General features: G+C 42.8%; 1 pseudogene across 1 annotated transcript in view; it reads right to left on the bottom strand.

Moving 5' to 3' along the window:
• Positions 1-15,490, bottom strand: part of LOC104402111 — a 154,802-nt pseudogene extending 139,312 nt beyond the window's left edge. The window contains exons 1-2 of the transcript XR_719893.1: positions 15,416-15,490; positions 2,224-2,338 (exon numbers count right to left, since the gene is read on the bottom strand). The product of XR_719893.1 is annotated as a kalirin-like (transcript). The remainder of the gene's footprint in view (positions 1-2,223; positions 2,339-15,415) is intronic.
• Between the last annotated feature and the right edge of the window lie 1,194 nt (positions 15,491-16,684).

The following is a 16,684-nucleotide window of genomic DNA, read 5'->3' as shown; positions in this document are numbered from 1 at the left end:
AGCCTAAGCTTCCCTTGCTTTGGTGTAACACTTTTATTTCTCGTCCCAGCCCTACGAACCCTTTCTTTTTGCAGCATCATGACATGTTTTCAAAGACCTTTCTCACTCTCTTCTCTAGGCTGAGCAACCTCTACCCTTTTAATCCTTCCTTGATAGGCTGCTATTTCTAAACCTCTGTTCACTCTTGCTGCTTTCTGCTCCACACATCTGCATGTGTAGTATCTCAAACAGGAGACAGTACTCTTGTTAATGTCTCCACAGAACCGATCTGCAAGGAGCCTTGAGCAACTGGTGAAAGTGCTTCATGAGTAGCCAGTCCTGCAGTGCTTGGCACATTTTCATCATGGGAGGTTTTGCTGTAGAGGAAGGAATGTTCTCTGATATAACCAGAGATGTCTATCAAAGGCTTCAAACACCAGGACAGAACAAGGCTTTGCAGTGGGGACCAGGAGGGGGAAATTTTTTCTAGTGTTTCTAAAGAGACAAGCAGCTGGGTCTTACATTAGCTCCTTCAGCACACTCCTCTGTCCCCCAGCTTCTGCATCGTCAAAGAAAATCATTGCTGGACTATTGAGAGTGAGGCAACTAAAAGCAGCATCAAAGATTGAGCCAATCGATTTAGTTGTGTGAGGGTGGGGAACAGAAGGGCTTTTTTTTTGCTATTGCTGCCACCTTCATGAGGGAAGATTAATAGAAAAGGTTGACATGTTAGAAGGTAATTTTTGCAACTGCTTGCAACCCCAAGCAATGGTTTATTTTTGTACATGTGACCATACAAAAAAAGATAGAAAGAAGCAGTTTCATTACTGCAGTAGCCTGAGGGGGACTGCCAAGCCCTGTGACAAGCACTACCAGGGAGTGACCTCCTGCTTTCCCAGCCCCACAGCATGCCTGTAGTCTGCCTCACAATACGGTTGAAAATAGAGCTGGCTAGAGGGAAGAAAGGGGAAGGTGTGAGGGAAAAACCAAAACAATTCAGCTGATTAGTAAAAAATTGATGAACAAAAGTTTAACACAGCAAAAAACGCATTGCCAGAGAACTTGCGACATCCAGGAAAGCAGCACTGGCAGGTCTGGCACATGCAGCTGTGTTTGCCCCTCACTCTGCAGCCAAGTGATAATCTCCAAACAGCCCTCATCCCTCATCCATACCTAACATGAGACCTTTGTTCTGTGCACAGTGCATGTTTAAGGAAATGAGTGTGTTCCGAGACCCTTAGCTCCTGACTTCCAGATGCAGCCAACCCCTTTGCCCTTCAGGTGTTGACTTCACACTCTTTGCAAAAATATGAGCACTGTTTAACTGGTCATACCCTGGGTTTAAAACATAAGGAGCTCCTGGGTGGCACAGGGTGTGTTATCACAACCCCAAACATCCCTTCTCGGCCCCTCACTTGCCCCAACGTAACATTCACCTCAGTAACTGGTGCAGTGGTTTTTGGGTAATGATATTTGGCAAGCTTGAAAATAGGGAAAGGAAGCTGGATGAGGGCATACAGAGTCTTGTACTCTCAGAAGCATTAAATACTGGCTCAGAAATACCTACCTGGGCACTGAGCCCTATGAATTGTCTCCCAGAGCTTGCAAAGCTAAATATGCACTGGCAACAGGCCTCTCCTCCAGCATCCCTGCGAAAGGGATGGGGAAGGGGGACATGGGGACTAATGCTGGAGAGAAAGGTGCTGGTTTACATGCAGAAAAATTTGAAAAGCCTTTCTTTGAAAGCTTCACCCTTAATCCACCCGTGTTCCTTCCTGAACCTTAAGAGAGCTCTGGGAAATGCTGGAGCAGGAATATCGTCCTTCTCACATGGGCAAGCTCTCTACAGCCACTACAGTCCCCTGCCCCAGCTCTCTGAACCTCCCACAAGGCATTAAAAGGCAACAGCACACAGCAGGCTCTCTCCAGCTTGCTATATTAACTGCAGGCCTCTAAGCACTCTCCTCCCTTTCCACTCCTTTAGAAGAGCCACACGAGGAACGAGAGCTGTTCCTCCTTGCTGTCATGAGCCTGAAGCCTGGGTTTGCTCACACTGCCTCCGCTCTGGGGCTCCTGCACTGCTGCATGAGAGCATACACAGGAGGAGGAAGGGAACACTTTTGTTCCTCTGTCACAAGAACTGAAGGTACTAAATGTTAATACTTGGAAATCAGCAACTGCCAAGAACAAGTACCCCACCCACCGTCCACCCTAAGCTTTGAAGTGTTTTCTTTCTAGCTTTACCTTGGCACACTGGCCAAATAAGTCACAAGTTTCCGAAGGTCTTCCTGCCTTATTCTGTCGTGATTGCTGCGGGCTGGGAAGGTCAAGACAGGACCACCTCGTTTATCACGGCCACCTGCGGAAAATAAAGGATTGTTAGAAAATCAGACGGGAAGCACATGTCAAAAAAACTATGTGCGCTGAATTGATAAACATAAATTACAGCACATTCAAGAGCCCGTGCACTCTCTGTAGCTCTCAGGCTTGCCTAATTGAGGAAGACATGCTTGCATTTGCTGGAGCTCTGAAGGGGGGGAAATAAAAATTAAAAAACCAAACCAAACAAAAAAGCCCCAACAACAAACAAGGAGAATTGCTAGTAGCGTTTCTTCTGACTTTCACCTAATCCCATCAAATCTAGTACAACTGCCAATCCAGGCAGGCAATGCTAATGAAATCCTACTGTGGGGACAGTTTTAAACTGGTTAACACCAAGAAAGTGGAAGTATTTTTCACTGTTACTCAGCGTGTTGCATCATTCATTGCCAGATGAATGTCTGCAATGTCCTGCCAGTTAGCAGTCATATATCCCCGTACTGTTGATGCAGTAAAATGTTCTAATCTATCTGGCAACTCATTAGGAATTGAAAATTTGATTAGGAGTTCATGCCTCCTGTGCTTTCTATTTAGAGTGGTGTTGGCAATAGGAATGATTTTTTTTGTTTGTTTGGGTTTGATTTGGTTTTTTCCTGTAGCTTTCCTGTCTTAAAATTCACTCCTTTTAAACTGCCAGTGTCTGGCACTTCATCTTTTACAGTAAAAGGCTTAACCATAAACAAACGACTCTACCCTCAATTATACAATTGCAAATACAGGCATGAATACAATGTATTCTACAGCACTTTATTTTATTCTCGCTGTGAATAAAGTTTAATAAGCTTGAAACTTAAATCCAGTGCCTCACTTAATGTTTAGTTCTTTCTTCACATATTCTCACAGGATTTTTTCTGTAACCGTGTGTTGTTAGATACATGTTTGCATTGTTATCTAGGAAAAAAAGTCACAGCAAAACTACGGTTCAAAAAGCACAGAACTTCAAGGTCCTAGCAAATAAGCTTTAAAAATGCAGATGAGTTTGTGCTTTTCAATGGAAAGTATAATCCCTTTAACAGAAATATCACTTCCGAACAAGGAAAATTGTGTGCTTCTCTAAACTAACATACCTGGCCAAAAAGAAGAAAAATCTACACAGGGACATGCACATCTACAGTACTGATCCATAGAACACAGGATGCCCATGCTCTGTGAGGCCATGACTTCTAAATGGGTCCTAAAAAGCCTAATTCAGTAGGAAGAGTCCTAACAGGATCTGCTGTAAGAGTAGGACTGATGTGAGAGCACATGTGTACCTAGAAAAACAGTACCCTGGATCACCACAGGAGAAAGAATTGCTCTAGGCAGAATTTGGATCAGGAATCAAGGAAGTGCTTCATACGGCAGGAGTTCCTGCAGGCAGACAAACCAGAAACCAAACTGAGGAGATACATGCATGTACCCCCAAGGCACAGGTTTTCCATCTGGCTCTGCTTACAGAACAAAGACAACACTTGTAGATCCAGCTCCCATCTGACAACATACCCCTTGCCCATTTTATTCTGAACCTGTCCATTCAGTTGATGTCATGATAGGTAGAAGCTCACCTTCTAGCACAAAAATGTCTGTGTCTCTACATGACCAGAGTCACACAGAAGCAGCTAAGAGAAGCAAAGTTGTTACTATATGTAATTTATTTTTTTTTTTACATCCTGTCTATAGAGCTTTCTGCAGCACTGCAGACTTTACAAGTCAAGTCCACTACATAAACTTCATCTATATGGACAGAGCTGCCAGTATCACCCTGCAGTACAGTACATCAACATTGAAATTCCCATAGTTTTCAACTGGATGCTGTATACCTGAAGGGCAACACCATGCAACTCTTCATAGGAGCCAAGTCATGTCTGATTTGTCCAGAGATAAAAATGGAGAGGCATACAAGAGATGTCATCTTCATTTTGAGCCCCTCATACAGCCATGGGTACTATAGAGTACAAAACCTGTCCTGCCTAATCTCCACCCAAATCTCTGTGCCTGATGTTTGCCATTGTGTTCACAACTTGAAGGTGAGAATGTCCATGGGAATTTGGTGTCACCTTGGCTGATCCATTCCTCTACCAGATAGCATGAGAATGGGGGGCTGGCGGGAGGGCAATTTAACAAGGATTCAATTTACAAGGAAATAGGTTAACTTTTATTTTCAGACCTATAAAAAAAACCTCCTCATTTTAAGCACATTCTCCCTTTGTTGGGATTATTTCACACACCATAACAATGCCAAAACCATTATATCATGTGTGATGTGTCCAGCAGAAAAGCAAGCCAGCCTATAGAATGCCAAACCGATGTATTAACTGAAGCTGGAGGGAAATATTTTTTGCAACACAGGAAGCTTTTCAAGGTTTTGAAAAATTTCCCGTCATATCACAATGTAACCAAGGCTTTCAAAAGCTTCCAGATATTCACTGAAGCAGAGACCTGAACTTGAATTGCATCCCAGAAGAACACGCTACCCAGTATTCAGTCAGGCTTCCTCTTCTCCATTCCCAAGTATTTAAATATCTCTACAAAGTGGAAAAGCACTAAAAGATGAGATCAGGAGACATCCAAGCCCAGAGTTAAAACCCTCTCCCAGTATATGAAACACCTGGGGAGGGCCATGAGTTTCACACAGCCCTGATCATTCTGATGCTGCCCATTCGCCTCAGCTCAGTAAACCAAAAACTGTGTTTCTAGCCAGGGACCCTTTTCCCACCTACAATTCCACAGCGAGCTCTGAACCCCTCTCCCCCACACCAAAAAAAACCAAATCACCACCACCAACAAAATACCCCAAATGTCCCCTTGCCCTGCAAACAAACTAAATTGTGGTAGGTTGAAAAGTTAAATCAGAAAATTCTTGACCCTCTTACTAACAATAGCACAAGGATTTCAGCTACAGGAATGGAAACAGGGTCCAGAACATTCCTATCCTGTCTTTGCTTCAGGATAAAAACTGTCCCTCAGCAATTCATCTAAAATGTCCTCAGGAGAGCAGGATAAATGAGGCTGTAGTGCAGAGTCAGAAGTTACCAGGACAGACTGGAGAAAATGGGTTAATTCTCGTTCAAGGAGGAAGGTTACATGATGACCCAGTTGGAGATTTCTGGATGATGGAAGGAGAAATAAATGCCTGGGCTGATTCCTTCTAGTCTTATGGCATGGAAGAACAAGGAGACATGGGGTATATCTCAAGAAATACGAGGTTTAGAAACAAATGTTTCTCATTTGTGATAAAAGTACTGCTCTGTGCTGTGAGCAATAGGGTGAAATTATTATTACAAGTGCATCATACAAATTAAAATCCTTCACTTGTTTCCAAATTATTCAATTCAATTCAATCAAAATTATTGAGCAATCCCTAATTTTTATGAATGCCTGCATAATTTACAATTTTATGAAGGGCTTATATGGAGAAACATCAAGTTTCTTCCAGAACAAACCATGGTATGTTTAGTTCACCATAAGACTTCCAGAGTTCAGTAACTAAATACTAATAATATGTAGCTTTTCCATTGCACTTTCTAACCACAAATCTCAGCTTTTCTAGGCAGATCAAATGAGATAATATCACCATTGAATTTTAGACACCTAATATGCCTATATTCAGACTAACATCTCTTCTAATGGAGCATCCAGACAGGTAGAAACAGCCACTAAAAAAGAAGAAAATCTTTTGGCATTGGCTCTATAGGGGGTCTATACCATTCCTCTTCTTTATTATTATCTCCTTTTTTACTGAGGGGAATAGTGAGGTACAGAGAGGGGAAGAAATTCAGCCCAGATCCCACAGCAAGTCTCTTGAAGACCCAGGAATAGAAATGAGATTTTCTGACTGTTAGTCCACTGTGTTAGAGCTTCATAGTGCTAAAAGTCAGCAACTAAAAACATTATAGAAACTCTGCCTCTGGTTGTTAGTAATCCACCCAAGGAGGCTAATTTAGCCCCAAGTCAGCCATGATCTCAACACCAATTTTACATGTACAGCCTCTTCAGAGAACTATCCAGCATATTGTTTTGAAAGAAAATAAAAAAGTTGAAGCAAGTAAAGAGTCTCAATTGCTCTAATCAATAGGTCCTATCTCCTGCCTCCCACTGGGCTCACAGACATGGGATGCAATAATCAAACATGTCATTACGTTTGCTAATTACAGTTATTAAATGTTAAAACAAACGGCTAATAATTTCTAATTGTTTTTCAAGGTGGGTTTTCATGGGTTTTGCTCTGATTTAGAGAGGCAAACAGATGGTCTAGTTATTAGTGCTCTGGAAAAAGGATTCAGAAAAACACATGTTCTTCAGGGCACAGAGTATACTGAGAACAAATATTTAGCCATATATGTCTTGCATTCCTCCTTCAAAAATCCTTTGTTGATGGCCTTGCCTGTCAGTGGCTTGCTTGCTGGGTCTTCCCATCTCCCTTTCTTCTGGCCTATACAGAAACCATTGCTAAAATCAGCATTCGTTCTCAGAAGTAGAATTACATTATTTTTCTTACACAAATCATATAGGGGATACTGCAGTGATGGCAGAAGCCATCGTGACGCATACTACATTAAAAGAAAACACTAAAGAAACCCTCAGAAAACCTGCATGGAAGCCGGCAGCAGCGACCTTCTGACAACCACTTTTCTGTTCAAGCCTGCAACGAAGAAAGACTCAAGCCACAAGTTCCCTGTCCTGTCAGCTGCCTGAACTGGCATCTTAATCCTCTCAGCGGTGGGCCCGAATGTTTCTGCCAGTGGTGGTTCCAGCTGCACACAAGTAAATCAAGATGCTGGCCAACCCAGAGTAGTGTTGACGTGAACTCTGTGTACAGGCCTTCCCAATTTCAAGTCCTGACGCACATCAATCCCTCATAATAAGCAAAAAGCTGAAATTTCAGCTTTATGTAATCCTGGTTGGGACAGGAAATTATGAGTTTCCTTTAATGCATACTTCTTGTATACAACAGGTGATTTTATGGAGCTCTGTTTTCAATCTGCATCTCTTCAATTCTATCAGCCATTCTACCATGTTAGTTACCTTGCTTACGTGTATCCTCATTTAAGGGATTCAAGCCCTCTGCTTCCTGCTGCACTCTATAAGCATAAATTCACAAGGACTAACCATAGACACAGACAAATATCCACACATGTAAAGGCTCTCAAATACCTTGTCTGAGGTCCTGCAACATATCAACAGTGGAGACAGGAGTAGTACAGTGTCTCTGGCCTCCGTTCGGATTGTCTACTGCAGTTCAAACGAATATGCTGCTTCATCTGACCCCTGCAGATCATAAACTGATCAATCTTGATGTTGCAGACTCTGCTGAGACCGTAAGTGAGTTTCCAGAGGAACTGAAATACTCCTCAAAAGGTATTTCAGCCCAAAATACAGTGAAAAAAATGAATGATAATGAGGAGAACTAGGAGACAGAATGAGCTCAGCTGATGCCAGGCACCTCAATAAAATGATAAACAATATGCTCTGGATTTCTAAATCTAATTGACAGACTTCCTAGGAAAGCAAAGAATCAAGGAATTGGTATCCAGAGTCTTAAAATCATATTCCTTTCCTTGCTATAGCTGAAGCGTGAGAGTCTGCTTGCTACCAGACCTCCTGTGAACAGACATCCATACTAAAAATCCTCCAGCTTCAAGGGGGAACAATTCGTTGTAAGGGTCATATATAGGACTATCTGTGTGACCACCTTCTTAACTGGTTCCAAAGCAAGCGATTCTAGTGCAACAGTGATGGAAATTTATGGTCCCACAAGTCCACTTGCAAATTAACAGAGCTGCAATGTGGTCACCAGGGCCTGATCCTTCAGTGTGTTGCTCTTTGCAGCATCCCATAGTCAATTGCTTGAATCAAATCTGAATGGCCAACATTTGCAACGTTACACTTATGGTTAATGACGCCAAAAACAAGGCCGTATGTTCCCATCACAAGATCCCTTGGCAGAGCAGATCAGAGGCTGTAGAGTGGATGTGCAACATAGCTGCTGAGGAGGCCATTTCCCAACGGGTTAGATTTGTTCTGCAATCACCCAGAGCCACTGCATGGATTGAAGAGACAACCTGCTGTGGCTTGTAATACATCTTCATGGATTTATGCAAGTAGTTTGAGGTACTTCTTTAATTTTAAATGTTTACTTGCCATTGCCCCAGCAAAGCAAAACCAAGGACAAGTGAGACTCATTAAAATGAAGGGAGAACTTTGTGTGAAAAGCAAAACTTCCAGACAAGAGTCCAGAGGAGTCTTTTTCCTCTTCTGGAAGAAGCTGGTTTGCTGTGAAATACTAAGGAAGCACCAATACCCTCCTCTTGAACGCTGACCCTTACGTACACCTATGCAAACCTCGCTGCCTTTTGCCCCAGCTGCAAATTAGATTTTTGATCTCACGTCCTCCATTGCAGATGTATGAGAATAGCTGTATATATTTACAAAATGACAGAGAGACTGAACAAAATAAACCCCAAATCTTCTCAAACAAACATCCCACTGCATGCCCTCTTGCCCCTTGTCATGGTTTAACCACAGTTGGCAACTAAGTACCTCACAGACACTTGCTCAGTCTGTAACCAGGACACCCCTGGTGAAGGAAAGGGATCAAAACAGCACATGGAGATGCCAGTCATGCTGCTGATGGCAGTACTGACAGGCATTCCAAACTCATGCTACTGGGCATAATGTTAGAAGCTGTACAGAATAAGGAGAAACAAAGAGAGGCCATATTCACCCTGATTACATACTGTTTGTCTTCCTCATTTGGGATAAGCACAGAGAAATGGCAACATCAGTTTCTAGTGTTCATCAGCTATGTGAAACATGATAAACTGACTTAATATGACTGGCTGTTCAGGTTTGCCACATTCCCAGCAGGTAAGTCAAGTAGACTTACAGCTGAGCCAAGTAGAGCTTGACAGCTACAGCCAAGTAGAGGATGGTGAGGCACTGGAACAAGCTGCCCAAAGATGTGGTAAATGCTCAATCCCTGGCAGTGTTCAAGGCCAAGGTGGACAGAGCCTTGGGCAACATGGTCTAGTGTGAGGCATCCCTGCCCATGTCAGAGGGGTTGGGAACCACATGATCTAAAGGTCCATTCCAACTCAAACTATTCTATGATCCTTCAAATTAACGAAAGTTCAGGGAAGAGTTCAACCTATTGAACTTACATAATTGCTATTAGGAAGTCTTTTCCCCTCTGGTTTTAAGAATAAATTCAGCTGATTGAAAACACTGACAGATGAAAATGTTTCTGAAATTGCACATTCCAGCAAAGTATTTCCATTTCAAATAGTCTGTATTTTCCCACCCAAAAAGAAAATTAAAAAAAAAAATAGAGTATTAAAAAACCCCAAGCATGGCTTATACAGAGAGATGTCCAGTTGTGAATTTCTGTGCTTTTTGTCGCTTAAAATTGATTCTTTAGAAAAAAAACCCATAAGCTTAAGAACCAAAGTGTTTTCACAGAAATGAAGGCGCTTTCAGAGGTGGCAAGTTTCATTAGTGTGACAAAAGAGCACACCTTACTGAACAATGACCAAAATGGTTGATTGTTATCAGATTAATTATGTCAGATACTATGGTTACCTGCCTGGGTCCTTGTCTTCATTTATAAGCTCCCAGCCCTGATTTTTATGTAAGGACAACTCTCTACTGTCTGCATAAACGAGGACAAGACCTTTGCTGTGATACATATGAATCTCACTGTGTCTTTAAGCTGTGAGCTGGAACATGATGGGATGTATGCAGACCTTCTTGCTTCACAGGCACAGTTTCTTCCTCTTATTGTTATTTTGAAAGTCCCTATCGTTAATTGAGAAGCTATACCTATGTGACAGGATGCATGGACCCATCAACCAGGAGGTGGTCAGAATACAGTGAGCTTGGATGACACACAATCAATGACTTGTGATCCCACAAATTTTGGGGAGTTTCTTTGGATAGAAATTTTGATTGGGTTGATTTTTTCCCCAGTTTTGTTAGGCACTTGAGCCTTTCTGCCTTTCCACAAAGCAGCACAGTTTGCATTACTACTCACACATGCTAATTAAGGAAGTACATAAAGGAGAAATCTCCCTGCTCTAAGGAGATATTGGTGGATTTTGGCAAGCTGCTGTGTCCAAGCGCCAGGACAGTAAGTGCTGGCAGTGACTAGACATTCTCGACAGAAATTGTTTAATTTAGTCCATGGCTACAGTTAGAACGTATGGAAAGAAATACAGCAACTGATTCTGCACACTACAGTTACAACCTGTAAATTAAATCAGATATCCCAGGGAACATTTTGATTTCTGCTTTAACATTAGAGTCCCAGTGAGGATATCTAAACATCCCCTATAGGCAAAGGCTCTTCTCTGCTCTCAAAAATAGAACACTCTTGAAAAACAAAAGGAAAAAAATCAAACAATTAGAAGAAAGAAAGAAAGAAGAAACAAACCCAGCAGGTTCCGATGCCATCAAAAGACCTGGAAACTTCACAGTCTAAACTTCCTCATTTTTTTCTTCAAAGAAAAAAACTGCATCAATGCAGCAGCAAATTTTAGATGAAAGCATGATGGCCCATAACCACTAGGAAAATTCAATAGTCAAGCAATGCTGTGTTTTTCCAATAGCATATTTCCTTTTTTTGGAATTTCCCTTGATTTCAAACTACATCAGGGAACAGTATAAAATGAAAAACATTTTTCTGTGATAAAATAGAGAAGAACTGTTGATGCTTCATTTGTAATTTCAATTCCAGAGGAAAAGGAGAATGGAAACTTTTAATTTAAAACTTTTTGTGCAAATACAAAATGTTTACATCATTCAAAAATCAAATATTTTGATTAGTTCTATTCCCAACCCAATACAGTCCACATATCAGTGTTTGAGACCCCCTGTAACCTGGATATGAACTCTTCCAGTGCCCAGAGGGTCCTGGGGTCATTTCAACCCTTTCTATGAAGAGTGAAGTGCATCCATCACAAAAAAATTTAAAGATGCCCCTCCACATGTGATCCCATGTACCTCTGGCAGTAAGTGACCTGTGACCTGGGGTGTCTTCGGACAAGGTTTTGGGAAAGTCAGTGTCTTCCCCTCTGAGCATTCCTCTTGGATTCATCCTGCTGTCCTAAATGTAATGAAACCTAATTGAAAAGCTGTCCTTTATCTATTTACACTGAAATTCCTCCTTTAAGAGGCCTTCTGGGAAATCTCTCTCTGCTTTCCCTTCAGGCTCTCAACCAGGCTCAGACGTCACTGTGACCCAGCTCATGAGGCTACTTCTGAGACATACGAGGCTGGCGACAGTGGGCTTTTGAAGAATGGAGATGGCCAAACTGTTACAACATCCACTTCTATCCGCCCCATGTTTTTTGTTGGCCAAAGTCCACAGAAAAAACTCATACTTTGCTGAATGCGTGTTGGGAGCTCTTCTGCTACAGTGGCTCACTGGCTTATTACACTCTTCATCTTTTTGCTGTAGGTTCCTCAGTGCTCAACCACCCTCTCAAAAACCTGGCCAGCCTCCTCCTTTGTACTCCCGCCTCAGCAGAGAACAGACACTACCTGGGTGACAAGCAAGAGCCCACGCATGGCCACTCTTCTGAGCTCACCGGGGACCGGGAAGTACCGGGAAGGATCCCGAGAAACTGTTCTGGGTGGGACGTGGGGAAAGGGGAAACGAAAACGTCCATGCACGGGAAGGGACCATGGTAGCATGCTCCTCTCCCTCTCCTGAGAGTCTCATACACTTCCTCCTATATTACACTGATCAATAGGAAATCTCCTATAAATATAATCAAGCAGCTGAACAACATCCCAAGTTAAATCACTCTTCTAAAACAGCATCTGTATTTCCTAGGAAAGACTATAAGCCCAGCTTCCAAAATATTTCATCACCTCTCAGTGAAAAAAACCCCACCTAAAATAATATACAATCTGTTTTATTTCCTCTATTCTGCGCCTGTAGCTCACTACCTAATGGTTCCCAAAGCCATTCCAGTTTTGGAAGCAACACAGTGAACCACCCAGGCAAAGCCAAGATTATATTAGGATTTAGGCAAGCAGGTGGCCAAAACCTCCCCCCTGCCAGCCCCCTGCTTAATCTGCCTCCACAGGGTCAGCAACGGAAGCAATCATATGGTGACAGCAAGGATGCACCACGCACCCAACTGCTCAGGTCATCTCTCTGCCTATGAGTGCTAGAATGGGATTTTCAGGTGCTGTTTAAGACACATACACATGAACTTTGCTCAGATTCAGTCTAGCTTGTACATGAGATCACTGGAAGAAATCAAGAACCAGTTCCAGGAAAAAATCCCAACATTACCCATTCCTCAACTCTCCTGCAGCACAGGGATGTGGATGCAGAGCCCTGCGCCTGCTGCTTGCTTGCCAGCTGAGCCTGCCAAGGGAAAGCGCCAGGCACAGAGCCCCAGACAGTATTTAGGAATCCATGCCCAGCTAGTTAGAGCTGTATTTCAACTCTGAAATTAAGTGCACTTCTGAAAGCTTGAGTGCTCCTCTGAGATCACACAGCTCTGCAGGCAGGTCCTGTTGTGCCTGCTCTGGAGCAGGCAGCAGACAGTGTCACTTCCCTGCCTGTTCTGCCCTGCTCTTCTACAGGGTCCAGGTGTGGAGCATCCACAACACTGAAACACTCCTGCTTGAAGGAGCTTGTTTTTTCTCTGCAGCTTTCCTCTTGAATCATGGACTAAAAACCAAACTGGTGAGCCACAACAGATGAGAAAAGAAACAAACTATACAACAGAGATGTTCAGCTGAGATTTTTTTGTGCATGCTGATAAATTCTGCTGGTGTAAGGAGAACCCCCCTTGTGAACTTTACTGTACTGTTATCGTTAAAATTAACTGTAGTATAAAACTCTGAAGAGGACTCAATAAAACTCTCCTTTTCCTCGAGGGAGCCTGATTACAAACACAGTGTGCTCCCACAGTCTGTTCTAGCTACAGAACAGTTTTTTGTTTGGTTTGGTTTGGTTTTTGGTTGGTTGGTTGGTTTTTTATCTTGCAAAGTCCAGCTATTTGATTTTTTCTATTTTGGCAAACATTTTCTCTTCTGTGCTCAAAGCATACTCTAGGAAGTTATTCCATTTTAATTAAAAAGAAGCTAGTCATCAGGTGAAGTGCTCAAATCCCTTTCTTAATCTGCTTTATTACACACCAGGGGAAGACTGGGCAGTACTTAAAAACTCTGGGCTGGAGGGTGATTCTGGGGCTATTGCAGTAAGACACTAGCAGCTCAAAGCATTCTATCTGCAAAGGCTCCTGACGATCGTTGCCCATAGTTGTTGAAACAATGGAGAGGAGGTGTAAATCATAGGACCTCTAGCTAGCTAGCTATGCCAAAACCAGGCACATTTTGTGCAGTTACAAGGCTGGAGGCTGGTGAGTCTACATGGAGCGAGCTGTCCCTTGCCTGCAGTGGCTCGCGGTGTGAAACCCCAAGGGATTGTGTTGGTGTTTCCTGTTTAATGTCCCCCCACAAGGCAAGCTTGGCTGAGGACAGCATCTAATGAGCTGATGATCTGGTGCGAGACCCTCTGGCTCAGAGCTGAACACAGGCACCATCAGTGGAAGGGGCTATGTAAGTGATCCAGACAGGTTGTCATTATTAAATATTCCACAAATGACCAAATGATCCTGCAGTCGCTTCCATGTGAAGTGACAGCAAGAGCCAAGAAACTAATTCCAGTACAGTCCTTGTGTCGCAAACTAGTCTGCAAGTACACTGTGTTTTTGTGACTATATTCCCATCTTGGAGCAGTGAAAGCCCAAAACTATGTAAAACATTTCAGGACATTCAGAATGAGATATTAGTGTGAGACAAAGTAGTCCTGCATGCAAGTACAGTTGGGATAGTCTTGGGTTTTCACATTAAGCTTTTGGTCTCTTACAAACTTTCCTCAAAGTCCTGGATTTTCATATCATTACTCAGAAAGTATAGGGTTTATAGAGGCGCAAATAGTTTGCCCAAGTCACTGCAGGACTTGTAATCCCTGGACCATTTAACTTGCTACATGGGAAGACATCACACACCAACCACTACTGAAGGCAAAAGCTTTTCCTGCCTGGGAAGTCATCTCCATGGCTCAGCAGGGTGACAAGCCCCATTCTAACAAGCCCAACTCCAGCACCTGGCAGGAGGAGTGCGAGCACCTACCAAGCCCTGCTTGCTGCTTCCCTCTGCAGTCAGCATTACTGAGAAGACAAAGGAAAAAAAAAGCAAAGACTGCAAAGAAGAAAGGCAGCTATTTTTGATTCAGGTTTTCTCATTGCAACAGGGAACATCACCAAAAGCAGCCTTAATGGTTTGCAATCATCAGAAACACTGGCACTGTGTGTCTGTGGTTTTATAATACCCCAGTTTTCTACTGTCCTGGTTTTATAATACCCTGGTTTTATGCTGCCAATTTGAGTGACTTCATCGAAGATTAGGACTGCTTCAAACTTTCTCTTCCCCCTCTCCCTGACAAGTTGTAATTCACACCAGAAACAATATCATCCAAACCATTCTCAAAGACATTTCCATATTGCCTAGTCCTCATCCACCCCCAGGTCCTTGAGATTTGTCTCCTGAATGAAGGCTGTAAATCTTTGTACTGGATGGCAGGAGATCTTTGAGCATCTGAATTATTATATAAATGCAACTCAGTGGTACTTTTAACTGCAAGTTGATTGGGATTGCAAATGAAACACCAGTGACTTACAGGTCTGAGCACTTCCTACAAACAGGAACTAATGATATTCACTGACCTTGAACCCAAAGCGGACCCCTGAACCATTCTGAAAGCTGAGACAGCACAGGTCTGGCCTGGAGCTGAGAAGCTGTATCTCATCCCACCTGTGCTGCCCATTTACCTGTTTCTCAGAACACGAAGAAAATCAACATCGGCTAGTTTCCAACACTGAATCTTACTGTATAGCCCTGTTCCACACACAGCCCTTTTCTTAGCAGAAGAGCTAATTTAAGTATACCAAGTCTAAACATGAAACTGCTCCCTTGTGACTCTGAAGCACCATAAGGACCAGGATGTGGCAGGCAGTGCTCATGTTAGGCTGCAGGGATCCAGAAAAGATGTACTCACCCGACACAAAGGCCACTTTTTCCTTCAGTATAGGAAGGACATCAGCAGCTTTTAAACCATCATTTCGAAAAGAACCTGTGAAACAAGAAAACAGGAGAACCACATTAGGTAAGAGCATATCCTTGTTCCCAGCTTCATGGACATCCCATGTTTCTCAAAATCAGTCTGGAAAAAGTCTATAAATCACATAAAAGCATGAACAAACAGACTCTAATGTCTGATGCACAAACAGTATTAGCATAAACATTGATGTTTGTGGAAAGAAAATACAGAGAATCAGCTCATCACTTTATCCTTCAGAAGTTCTGAAAGGTTAACAAATTTCCGACCAAGTAGGAGATTAAGCCCCACTGCCTGTTTCACATACCAAACTATTAAGCCTATGAGATACCCAGCCTGCAGACCCAGACAACAGCCTTCTTCCTTCACTGTTTTGAACACAGTCCAGGCAAAATTGTGGGGAATGTTACAGCACATACATATCCATTTAGCATCAGCCCTTGAGGCAGATTTGCACAGGGGCTGGCTTAACAAAGCCTTTTCCCCTTCCTTCCTTTCCTCTTTACACCACACAGCTGGAAATGGAAGGGCTCGAGGTGGGAACCACGCTCAAAAGGAGGACATGCTTATGAGCCAGACAAAGCTTTCCCTGGGTAAGGAGTGTTTTGAAGCCACAGCACATCCTTATGTAATGCATGCTGTTTGATTACATATTAAATATACCTGCATAGGCCATTTGCCTTCCCTGCAGTGCCACATTATTTCATGTCTCCTGAAAGTTCACCAAAGAAATCCCAGACTTTTACTCTCCTGGAAGCCTTAGGAAAAGAACTGCCAACGGTTTCAGCCACCAGCAGCATCTTTCTGCTTTGCATAAGACCAGCAGTAACAGGTAACTCCTCGACAAGCCAGACGCTGCTATTCCATCAGTACTATTACAAAACAACAGGTGGGTTTGAAGGACATCTTTGAATTGCTTTGAAAAATAACTTATCCATCACTGGGTAGTGAATGCCCATCATGACAAGTGATCTTCAACATGGCCTTAAATCTATTCCGCCTTATCAAAGAGACCATTATCAAAGAGACCAACATATTTGAAACCCTGTGTTTTCACTTTCTACCTTTCACAGCAAGGCAGTAACCACCATTCTTTGAGGATGGTACCATGGCAAGAGAGTCTGCTCAATAAGCAGCTTTCTTGACTGGCTAGAAACAGGGCAATGTTGTTCCAGCCACCATGTCTTTCTTGCTGAACACAACAGATGA

Source organism: Nestor notabilis, unplaced genomic scaffold (assembly GCF_000696875.1).
Source record: "Nestor notabilis isolate BGI_N333 unplaced genomic scaffold, ASM69687v1 scaffold8372, whole genome shotgun sequence".
Taxonomy (NCBI): Eukaryota; Metazoa; Chordata; class Aves; order Psittaciformes; family Psittacidae; genus Nestor; species Nestor notabilis.
This window is presented reverse-complemented; position numbering and strand designations above follow the sequence as displayed.